Raw genomic sequence first — 11,984 nt, 5'->3', positions numbered from 1 at the left:
CTGTCTTACCTCTCCACCCCAGCCATGGGAGTTCCCAGGCCCTGGCCCCATGGAACCCCACGAGGAGAATAACTCACTCAGGTTTTAGCAACAGCCAAGCAGACTTGGCCACCGAGTCAGGTCCTGGGTTGGGGTGGGGAGACGGGTTGTGCCGCACAAGGAGTCGTCTGTAAACCAGCTGAGATCAATCCACAGGAGGAATGGGGGATCGATCACACTGCCGCTGCCTCTCCTTAGGGAGAACGATTCCAGGATGCAGGCATTCACCTGGGTAGTTCAGAGGCCTTGTGGTGACATGCTAAGAGAAGGCTTGGACAGGGTTATTTCTGGCTCTATCAGCCAGGGTCCCACCAGGAACGGGATTCGCCCTTGTGTTTCTACAGGAGGGCTATCTTCCAAGGTGTTGGCACAGTAGGGGGACCACCAGGGTGTTGGGGCAGCCAGAAGCTGGCAGCTGTCCTACCCCTGTGTTGGGCAAGGTGAGTAAAGGGTGTTTTCTGACAATTCCCTGGTGCTTCCACGTGAGAAGCAGCACGGGAGCAGGGTGCTCTCCCAGCTTCCTCTGTCATCTGGCCACCTGCTAGGGCCCTGAGGTGTGGTGCATGATGGGGCTCACTTGCCGGGACAGAGCAGGACAGCATGTGTCCCCTTGTCTGTGTGTGCACATGTGCATGTGCATGGAAAGATCACACTCCCCCAGAACTGCTCTAAGCCACTCCCATGAAAATGGGAGATAGAGCCTGACCTGCCTACCTCACAGGGTGGGCCTGTCAGCAGAAGAGCAGAACTTCTAAGATTTGCCAGCTAAGCACCTCTGCCAGGAGCTGGGGTGGGGAGGCCGAGGGGAGAAGCATGGAAGTATTTGTCTTCTCTCATGTTAGCTTAGAAACAAGTCTGAAATTTGGAATTCAGCTGCGTAATATAATCCCCATTTGTTTTCATTACAATAGTGTTTTAAATTACTGATCACTTGTGTATTTGGCACTCTAGGAAAATAAAGCATGTTTAGCTTGTGGCTTCACGTCACCCCCGCTCCCTCCCCTAGGGCTTATCCAGGCGTGGCAGCCCAACCCAACAGAAGCCACCATCCTGAAGCCCTGCTCTCTGCCATGAAGTGGGCTTCTGAGCAACCACCCTGTCCCTGACTGGGTCACACTGGTGAGCATGCAGCAAGGCCTCACCCTCCTTGCTAACCAAAGTTAGGGGGTGAGCAGCAGTGCTCAGGGTCCCACATCTGTCCACTCCAAGTACTGCCCAGGGGTGAGGAGCTGTGAGGGAGCCATAGCTGGACTAATATCAGGATGTCCAAGGTTTGGAGGTGCCCCACTCCCTGGAGAAGGTGGTGGGAGGCTAGTTAGCTCTACCCGGGAAATAGAATTAAAAACAAAATCTCCCAACCCAAAAGAATCTCTCCACAAGATAGAAGAGAAAGAAAACAATTTTATTATTAACTAAGCATTGAATCAGAATACAATGTACAGCCCAGGCAATTCGCTAAGACACTGCACAGGCAGAAGGGGAGCTCACCGCTCATACTGCCAAGCAGACTCAACCCACTGCTTATATAGCCTCAAGATAAATAATGTCTAGTTACCAAGTATGAGAACTTGTCATCACCACTTGTCACACATGGTTCATCCTAAATTTATCTGGTAATTGGGATCCCTCTCTGTGTTAGTTCATTGACCGTATGCAAAGGACTTATGATCTCCTATCTTTACGGCATGAAGTAGTCTTGCAACTTGGAGCCAGGCACCTGCTTGCTGAAGTTAAGCTCCTGGCCTCCAATAAAATCTGGCAGATCTGCTATCCCCTTGATGTTTCAATTTCAAAGAAATGGCTCCAGGGCTCTTGAGAAAGATCTGCCTGGGTCATAAAGGTGGCAAAAAGCTCATTTAGGTTCTAAAAAAGATTTATATACATTTCAAAGAGACAGAGAAAGAACTTCCCAAGTTTTCTAAAGTCAGTGCTCTAAGAAAAGGGAGGGGAACAAAGTCTTTCCCTTATTTCTGACAAGGAGAATTCAGTCTCTCATTTTTAATATGTGTTTGCCTTACAGCTCCTAAGTGGGAAGAATATCAAGTTCAAGACGAATGTCGCCATCATCCAGCTAACTCGTCTTTTCTGTTGCATGCCGAGAGAACCTTGACGTGATTCAGACTACAGTAGGTGGGCAGCCGGGGGAAGGCGCGGCTGTGCCAAGGGGCGGCCAGCTGGATTCAGTGGATTCAGTCTCCCCTGGGGCGCTCTGTGGCTAACGAAGTGGCTGAGGCTAGGGAGGTATGGGACTAAGGCTGAACTGGTAGCTAAACTGGGTTGCTGAAAACTCAGTATTAACATTTCTACAGTCAGGGAGCCAACCCAGACAGCTGCTTTCCATTTTAAGCCTGCCTGTCTCAGGTTGAAACCCCATAGCAAGGGGGATTTGGACAAAGCTGATGTTTGACGTAGGTGCTCAGTGGGTAATGTTCTTAGATCCATATGGGAAGACAGTGCTCACAGCCCAGCCTGAAGGATCCCGCGAGCCTGAGTCTTTCACTGAAGGACACCAGCATGCACCCAGCATGCACAGGGCCCGGCTCAGTCCCCTCAGCGGCCTCAGGCCCTCCACTCAGGCCATCTGGTCTCCTCAAGCTTCTGAACATTGTGGGTGCCGTGGGCCTGGCTGGCCTCTGGGAGCAGCAGGAGAGAAGCCTGCTTTTGATTTCTAAGCCTCTCTTCTTAAGTCTCTTCTCTGCCCTCAGGCAACGTTTCTGCTTCCTTACAGAAAAGAAGCATTCATGGACTGTTTTCCTCAGATCCTTACTTCCTTCACGAAGGTTTCTTATAAAGAGGGACACACACAGAATCAGAGAGGGAACGGGAGAGTAAGGGCGGGAGGCAGAGTCATGTAGTGGTTTTCCCGGGGATCCAGGATAGTCTTATATTTTTGCTCACATATAGTCCAAGATTGACCAATATCAGGCTCACTGAGGCAGGTTAAAAATGCAGATTCTTGGGCCCTGTGCCCTTCCAGACCTGGAAGCTCTGGGGCTGGGGGTGGGGGTGGGCCCGGAACCTGCACTGCCAGCCAGATTCCCGGTGCCTGTGTACTGTCGGGAGCCTGGGGAGGGGGCCTGCCGTATGATTCAGGAAGTCAGGACCGCCCCTTACTGCGGAGTAGCCTTGGCAAACAGCCTAACCTCTCTCTGTCCAAGCACGCCGGGGAGGGTTACGTGGAAAAGCGCGCATGAAGTCTTCACGCTGGGGAGGGTCAGTGGCAGAAGTAATGCCATTACTACTCGGCAGTCTTCCAGGCCTTTCTGCATCCTCGTGTTTGGAAAATACCAAGGCCTCTTAAAGCATCAAGCGCACTTGCCTCACTGGCCAGGACCACCCTGCTCTGCTTGGGGAAGAGCATGAGGCCTGGGCCAGCCCCGCCCCGCGTCTGTGCATGCTGTACCCACCTGCTACCTGATGATGTCATCTGCACCTTGCCCGGGAAGGAGGGCGCCGCGTCCGCTTCCTCCACGAGGGGTACCATCGAGGTCAGTGCTTCGGGTTCTCTGTGTCCCAGTGAGAAGCTTACATGATACGAGGGGGGAAAATACATAATCAGACACTCATGGGTTCTGTCTTCATGGATGTGCAGATCTTCCCGGTGGGATTCTAGACTCGTTGAGGTCAGTGGGCTGGGTTGAACATTCTCATTTATATACAATGCTTGGCACAATGCTAAGTTGACAGTCAATAAATTCTTGTCGAGTTGAAGAGTTTTTGGCACCCTGGTTTTCTCAGATCTTGCCCTGTAGGGACCTAATAATATGAATTTTATTTTTAAATAATAATAATAGTAAAATAAATTACTGAGAACTTACTATAAATACTACAGACATAAAAGTGGTTATCTATGAATTATCTCCTTTAATTCTCCCAACAATTTATAAGCAAGTACTATCACCTCTTAATCTACTGAGTAGGAAACAAAAGCTCCTAGTGGCCAAATCAAGTGCCCACATCACCCAACTATCAGTAATGGGTCTGGGTCACCCAAGTTAATCCCTCCCTCTGATTCTTTTTCCTCTGGAACTGATAAATAGTGTCATAAAATTCAAATGCTGTGGTAATGGCTGCTTCCCTCACTCCCAACTCCCTCCTGAAGAATCTGGGAAAGAAGGAAGGTAGCATTTCCTAGCAGTAGTATCTTTTATGTGCATGGCTTTGGTTTTATTTATTTACTTGCATGTTTGGAGGTTTATTTTTCAACTGTTTTCAAAGAACATTTACAAACCCCATGTGATTTGATTCCTGCATCAGCCTGGTGAGCTGGTCAGTAAGAGTGTGGCTGCATTTTCTTTGAAGAAGGAGACTCAGTGAGGCTGCAATTTGTTCAAGGTCTGTGGGTTGGGAAGTGACAGGGTTGGGCCTGGACCAGGGGACAGCTCATTCCTGTCCCAGTAAAGGCAAAGGGAACTGAGCCCAGAGGGGTAGTTGCATGGGCCTGGGTCAGGCTAGGTTAAGCCTGTGGTTCCCAGGTCCTGGGTTGGGGCTCAGAGGCTGGCAGTAGCTATGTCAATCAACAGAGCTTCAGTTTCCTACTTGATAACAGCAATGGCAGTAATGGTGTTTGGGGTGTTTGTTTATTGATAAATATATATGTACAACAAGCCACAAAGGATTCACCAATGCTTTTAGTGAATTTTTATCTTATGGATCAACAGAACCTCTACTATACACTTGGTAAGTGGGAACAGGTCAGAGCAGTTCTCTGCATTCCAGGACATCGGTGCTTTTGGAGAGCATGTTGGAGATTCTATAGAAGGCTCCTCCTTTCTGTCTGGTGTTTGCTTGTGATCCGATTCAGGTTTGCCCTTTCGACAGGAACCTGGAGGGGAGACTGAGCCCCTCTCCGTGCCTTACGTGACTGACTTTGAAACCATGTGGGCATCTACATGTGACTTCATGTGTAGTTCTGAGATTAAACTATGCCCCAGGTGCTGCAAGTATTCTGCTCAAGGGAGCTCAGGCCAAGGTCCGTCCACACCCAAGAGGAGGCTTCCTGTTGTCTCTATTTCAATCAGCCACCAACTGGAGACTGCAGGGGTTTTTGTTTTTTGGTGAAAACAGGGAGCTGTAGTGTGCATTCAGAAATGGATTCTCATTGCTGAGGTGAAAGGTGTTTGACATAGATGTTTACAACATCTTGCAGAGAGTTTTCCATTCTTGCATAAGTAGGACACAAGAACCCCTCTTCAGGACGATGCCCGGCTCATCCTGCAGACAGCCCAGGCCACTGGTGGGTTGTAACAGCCTAAATCTGGGTTGGCTCTTGACTTGAATATTTCATGCCAGGTGGTAGTCAGCAGAGCACTTATAAGAATGGAGTACTGGAACTTGAGTCCACCGAATAGGATGCATGAACGTTTTTTCTCTTTGCTTGCTAACAAACGAGTCTTGTTCAAAAGGGTCTGCTTGTGTATGAGGAAAGGTTGGTCTTGGACTTGAGGTCATTGTGACTTGGTGGCAAGGTCGTGGTATGGAGGTGCCAGCCACACACTCTGCAGACTTCTTCCCCAGCTAATGCTACCTATCAGGCCAGTTTGCACCAAGAAAATTCCTTCAGTACAGTCCTGAGAGTTTAAGAAAGCCCAAGAGCCCTGTCTTGACTTTGCATGAGAGAATCCGATGTCTCAGGCCATCCTGTATGTGCAGACGGGACACACAGCTGCCAAAAGAAAGTCCTGCTTGGAACAGAAAGCTGCTCTTCTTCTGTTTGGGTTGACACTGGCATTCCCCTGGGCCTCTTACAAATCCTGATGCCCAGGCCACACTTCAGACCCATGAAATCAGAATGTCTGAGGATAGGGCCTGGGCATCAGGATTTTTTAAAGCTCTGCTGGTGTTGACCAGGCAGGCCCCAGTTGAGAACCACTGGAGAGAGATGCCTGGTCCTGCAGAGGATTGGGGAGCAGGGACCTACCCTCCTGCCCCTCCAAGAGCAGGACCCACGAGGGGCTCTGGAAGAGCCTGGAATACCCTTCTGGGCTGGGTGCCAGTCAGGCAGGGAGCTGGCTGTGCCATGGCTGCCACGCCCACCCCATCACTTTTGGGCCTCTCCTTCTTCCTCCCTCTTACCGTCTTGGGGAAGTCTGTCCAGGTGTGGACACTGGAGGGAGGAGGCATTCTGGCCAAGAAGGCCGGTGGAGATTTGGGGTGGGAACAGTCCTCATGCACCTGAGGGGCCTCAGTGCCACTCTGCCCTCCTTTCTGGGCACTGGGAAGGGAACTAACGTCTCCATGCCAGCCCAACTATTTTCCAAGGAAAGGCTAGCCAGATACTATATTCTGTGTGGTTACCAGGGCAGTAGGAGGGCCTGAAAGAACAAACACAGCACTGTTCCCGAGGAGCGGTTGGCTCCTTCACTTCTTCAGGGGAGGCCGGCGGGCGCTGGTGTTGAAGTTCTGGCTCCCTGCTCCAGGGTTAACGACTTCCACGGTGCAGGGACAGGAGCCAGTTATGACTCCTATGGGAGTGTGGCCCCGAGAATGGTTAACCTGCACCAGCTTTGTTTGAAGAGGCAGAAGGCGCTGCTCTGGGATGGGGAACAAGGGGGTCAGCCCTGCATGGAGAGTGGGAGCCTGGTGCTAGTGGGGTAGTGGGTGTCTGCAGGATCAAGGCCCTGAGTGAGGGCTGGGCCTGGGGTCGAAGGGCATGCTGACAGTGGTTGGGGTGGGTCCTGAGGCCGCAAGGCCATCCTGATTTTGTCCATTAAAGAGACCACCATGGACTCCTCTTACCACCAGACCAGGCCCAAGTTCAGGTGCAGCCCTGGCTACGGTGCTGGCTGGGTAGTTGAGTGTGTTCAGGAGGCCTGGAGAGGCCAAGAGCTTCTCTGGAAGATGAGAAGTGCTGTCAACTCAGAAGGGGCCGCCCTGAGTCCCTGACGGAGCAGTCTCGGTGTGTGTATGTGTGTGTGTGTCAGAGCCTTGTGAGTGACTGAGGGCCCATTTCCCAGCTGTTACCCTGAGCCCAGGAATTCTTCAGAGCTCTACTGCTTGGATTTCTCAGCATAAAACCCAACCTGAGCATGCAGGTATTAGAAGTGCATCACTGTGAGAGCCAAGGCTCTGAGGAGTGCAGAACTGACCAGATGGGGCAGGGGCGTCACTCAGATGGGCCCACCGCCCTCTGGTAACAGGGAAGGGGCCTAGACACGGTCAGAAGATAGAGGCCAGGCAAGGGGCCTCCATCCTACTCCACACCAGGGGTGGGGGCGACGGGGCATGCCTGGCAGGAGGGCTATGTGCCGTCTCCAGGATCAGGGAGCAGGGACAGGGTCGTTCAGAGGCCCTTCTGGGTTGGAACCCTGGGTCTCTTATGAGTTGTGTGCCTCAGGCTCCCTCCCTCTCAGTTTCCTTATCACCTGGGTAAAGTTATCTGATTTGGCGCAGTGCATGGAGGGTGGGGACGTTAAATGGAAAGATGTGTGTTGTGTCATGAACCAAGTGCCTGGAGTATAGAATGCGCTTCATAAACATCAATTTCCCTTTGTCTCCGTTCTTGGGGGCTGGGGTGTATGGTGCAGCCAATTGCAAGGGAGGAGCTGAGAGCTCAGTTATCAGAACCAGAGAGGCCTGGGGACTGCTGCTTTCCTTAGGGGTCCATCCCCCGAGGCCAGGCCAGGCACAGGGACCACTCCAGCAGATGCCCAAGGGTATGTCTGGAAGAAAAATGGGGTCCATATCACCAGGTTGGGCTTCACTCCTGTTCCCACCCACCCACCTCCCATCTTACCACCCACCCACCTTCCACAGAGGTCACTGGCTTCTAAGCCCCTGGACCAGCTTCCTGGCCTCTGACTATTCTTCCCACCACATGCCTGGCCCTATGTGTCTGTGTACAGCCAGGAAGCCACTCCTGCAGGTCCTGGCCTGACCTTGGAGAGGGACCTGGCAGGAACAAGGTCAGAGGCCTGGCCAGGCTGACTCAACACTGAGCCAGCAGCCTGCGGCTCCCTAAATTCCCTGTGATTGCAGCAGGTGGGTCTCAGCACTCAGGGTGCAGCTGTGCACAGGGGTGGGGGTCAAAGGCCCTGGCAGCCAGGGCCGGGAGCATGGCAGGCCATTCCTCCACACTCGGATAAGCAGAGAGCTGTTTCTAGGTGGTGCTCACCTCCCTGGGGCAGCCTTTCTTGGTACCTTGTGCCACTGGTTCTTCACATCCAGGCACTTTCCTACATGCTAGTTCAATGGTAAAACAACCCAAATAGAGACTAGTTCTGTCCTTGCGGTGCAGACGAGAAAACAGAGGCATTGAGGTTAAGACTCATGGCTGAGGCCCCCAACTAGTAGAGAATCATATTCACCTTTGCACTTTACCTCCTTGAACTGGAGTCTGCTTCATAAAATCTGTTGGTTTGACAGAACTGGTAACTGATTTCCGAGGGTTCCCTGACTCTTGCTTACCTGTGCCTCCCCCTTTTAGGGTGGCTGTTCAAGATCAGTGGTACAGACTGGGCTGGGCTGGGGCTGTGCTTCTGTCCAGCACCCGGCACCCAGGTTGGGGCCATGTGGTGTTGTCCCTGGGGTGTGACAGCTTCAGGGGGTGGGTGTGGAGAGGGCCTCTCATGGGCCTGCCTGGGAAGGCATTTTGCCCCTGGCCTCATTCCACATGGCAAGAACAGCAGAGTAATTAGCTTCTCAATGGAATGTGATAGGCTCAAACTCCAGAGCTAAATACCCATTAGAAAGAGACCATGGCAAACCCACCCTTCCCAGCTCTGCAGGGGCATGACATGCCCGATCGAACTGTTCTGTCGCTACATGCTTGGGAGTTAGCAGATGGCTTCAGTCTTGTTGGAGATGTTTGCCATCTTTCTTTGTGTGTTTTACTCTTCTGAGAATGTGGATCGCCAACCCACAAATGTTGCCTATCCCATCTTCTTGGAATGCTTAGCTAACCACCTCCACCCCCACCACGTGTGAGCCACACCGGGTCCTGGCTCCGAGCGGGCAGCTGGCCGTGGTGTCCCGCCCCGTGGGAGGTGAGGAAGAGCATGGGCCCTGGACCAGGGGGCCTGAGTTGGAATCTCAGCTCCACCACGAACTACCCGGGTGCATTAGCAACCACACACTGGGTACTTTAGAACAAGAGCAATTTACAGCTCACAGCTCTGGAGACTAGAAGTCCCAGACTGAGGCGTCAGCAGCCCCAGCTCCGTCTGATGGGGATGAACCTTTGCCTCACTCCGGGGTCCTCTGGGCTTGTGGCTGCATCACCCCATGCACACAGCTGTCTTCTCCTACCTCCACACCATCTCCACTCCGTGTGTGTCTGTCTCTGTGTCTGAGTTTTCCCCTTTAATAAGGACGCCGGTTGTACTGGTTCAGACCTGGTGACCTCAGTTGAACTTGATTTCCTCTGTAAAGACCTGATTTCCAACCAAGGTCACATTCTGAGGTCCTGGAGGTTAGGACTCCAACATATCTTTTTTTTGGTGGGGGACACAATTCAATCCATTACACTGTGTTACCTTTGACAAGTTATTTAACATCTGAATACCTCAGTTTCTTTACTTGCAAAATGGAGCTGCTAATACATCCTAATACTAACCTCACAGGGGCCTCAGGATGATTAAATAAGTTATGTGAATGGAATACTTGGACTGGTGAGGCGCTTAGTGCCCACTCTGTGAGTGAGAGCCCCTATTCCCATGACCCTCCTTTTACAGTTGCAGAAATGTGACCTTTGGGAAGTTAAGACACTTGCCGTTGCTGAGGATTTGAAGCTGGATTAGGCACCCAAGTCTGTCTGGACCCAGAGACAGCTCCAGGATAGGCCTCCAGCATTGCGCTGCATGGCCCGGCTCTGTGTAGTCGAAGAAGTCAGCTGTACCTGGAGAGCACACAGCGTCATATTAAAACGATTTTCCCTACTGATTTTTTCAAAGAATTGCCGAAGCCAGTGAGGCCCAAAAGCTCATCAGGGAGTAGGGGATGGCTTCAGCTCTCGGTCAACTGGGGTGAAATCCTACTGCCTGCGGCTCCCTCATCTACAAAGGGGAAGGGTGGCTCCAAGCCTCTTCCTGCCCCTACAGTCTGTGGGTCTCTAAGTAAGAGAACAAAACACACCATGGTCTGACTAAACAAGCCCCATCTGGTATTTTGCTTAGTTCTATTATTATTTGGCCCAAGGTGGCCAAAAAGCCTGGACAGCTCACTGCAGCTAGTTAGAGAGGGCCAGCTGGCTCCTTCTGTCTTGGGGGTCCTGAGGAGCCAGAGCTTGGGGCTGGGAGCTTGTGGGATTCTAACATCCGAAGAGGGTTAACAGCTGGGTCGACTGAATTCTAGAGAATCCACCCTCGACCAGGGCTGCGTAAGGGTGTGACATTGCCTTCTTGCTCGCCTTGGTTACTAGAAGAGTGGCCAGGATGACTTCTGGTTGGGTCATTCATCCTCTTGAGGCATGGATGGGGTGAGGGGTGCTTCCTGGGAGCATCAGGATAGGGGCTGTTGCATCTCCATTCAGAAGCTGCAAAGAGAGGCATGAGCCCATGATTCTGGTAAGGGACCATTCACTACCCTAGTTGATTCTCAGCTATTGCTTTGAGAAGCAGGTCAGTGTGAATTGGTCAGGGAAGGTACATATCTTAAAAAGCAGTTGGGAATGTGTCAAGTACACCTTAGAAGTGAATGTGGGCTAACAGAACATCCTGAACAGAGACACCTAGAACAAATAGTTACGCTCTTTTATCACTTTACGTTGTGTGACTCTTTTTTCACAAGTATTTAGGTCGTGTGTACTGGCTATCATTTTGTTTGTTTCTTACTTAGCAACCCTTATTAATAGAGATGGGATCAGAATAAATTTCACCCAAGTCCTCTCCCAAAAGTGTCAGCATTATTGATGCCCCTACTTGTACCAGGTTAGGGTAGTCAGATCAAGGCTTAGACGTCCAAGGGGGATGCATGGCACACTCCATGGGTAAGAATGCTGACTGCTGAGCCCAGACCCAGGGAGAAGGTACATGTGAATGGCTCTACTTTGTGGAGAGAATTTTCTGTGCAGAGGGCCTTAGAATGGGTTATTGCTTAACCAGAATCTCACTTGTTATACCTTGACACTCGTTTTTTATTACATCTCTATTAGTATCTTTTCCCTCCACTAGAAGGGGAGTTCTTTGAGCCTAGAACAATGCTGGGCTTGGAGCAGGTACTTAAAAACATATTTGTGAAATGAGTGACTGGGGATGCTCACCCAGACCTTGGTCTTGTCTGAGCGTGGTGAGTGGGAATGGGGGTCTGAGCACCCCAGCTGCCCTGACTGGGAGCCCTGGAAACCCAGCTGATCTGGGAGGCCAATTTGCTTGAGCCCAGCAAGCTTAGCTTTGCCTCTATCTTTCTGATTAACTGTCCTCTATGAGTCAGCCTTGGAATTTTTTTGCTCATTTGCTTTTTCTCCCTGTAGCAGCCAAATGTACAGCTGTGGAGAATGTGAGTGGGGCAGCTCCTCGGGCAGCGTTTCCGCCCTGGCAGGCAACACCTCAGAACCCCCGGGGGGGCTTATGAAGTACTGTTGGGCCCAGCCCTGGCCCTGGACTCATCGGTGTGAGCACGCCTGAGCCTCAGTGTTTGTTAAAGGGGTCTCCTGTGCAACCAGTTGAGACCCACTGGAGCAGCACATCTCAAAATTCTGTCAACGCCAGAACCACCTGGGGGGCTTCTGAAGCCCCAGTTGTTCCGTCCCTCCCCGAGTTTCTGATTCAGTCGTCTGAGGTGGGGCTCAGAGACTCTATTTCTAGCTAGCTCCCAGGACGGTGGCTGCCCCTGCTTCTCCCTGACCCCAGGGTTTCCTGCCCACAGCCTCTCCTGTCCTGCTTCGCCCTGCTATCCGGCTGCTCTCAGCCTGCCCTTGGCTGAGCTCTGGGCTCTCCCTGACACAGTGTAGAAAAAAACTATTCTCATCTACCTTTCTCAACCCTAAGGAGGTTGGAATGCTTCAAAAG

The sequence above is a fragment of the Manis pentadactyla genome, chromosome 2, assembly GCF_030020395.1.
Source record: "Manis pentadactyla isolate mManPen7 chromosome 2, mManPen7.hap1, whole genome shotgun sequence".
NCBI lineage: Eukaryota > Metazoa > Chordata > Mammalia > Pholidota > Manidae > Manis > Manis pentadactyla.
This window is presented reverse-complemented; position numbering follows the sequence as displayed.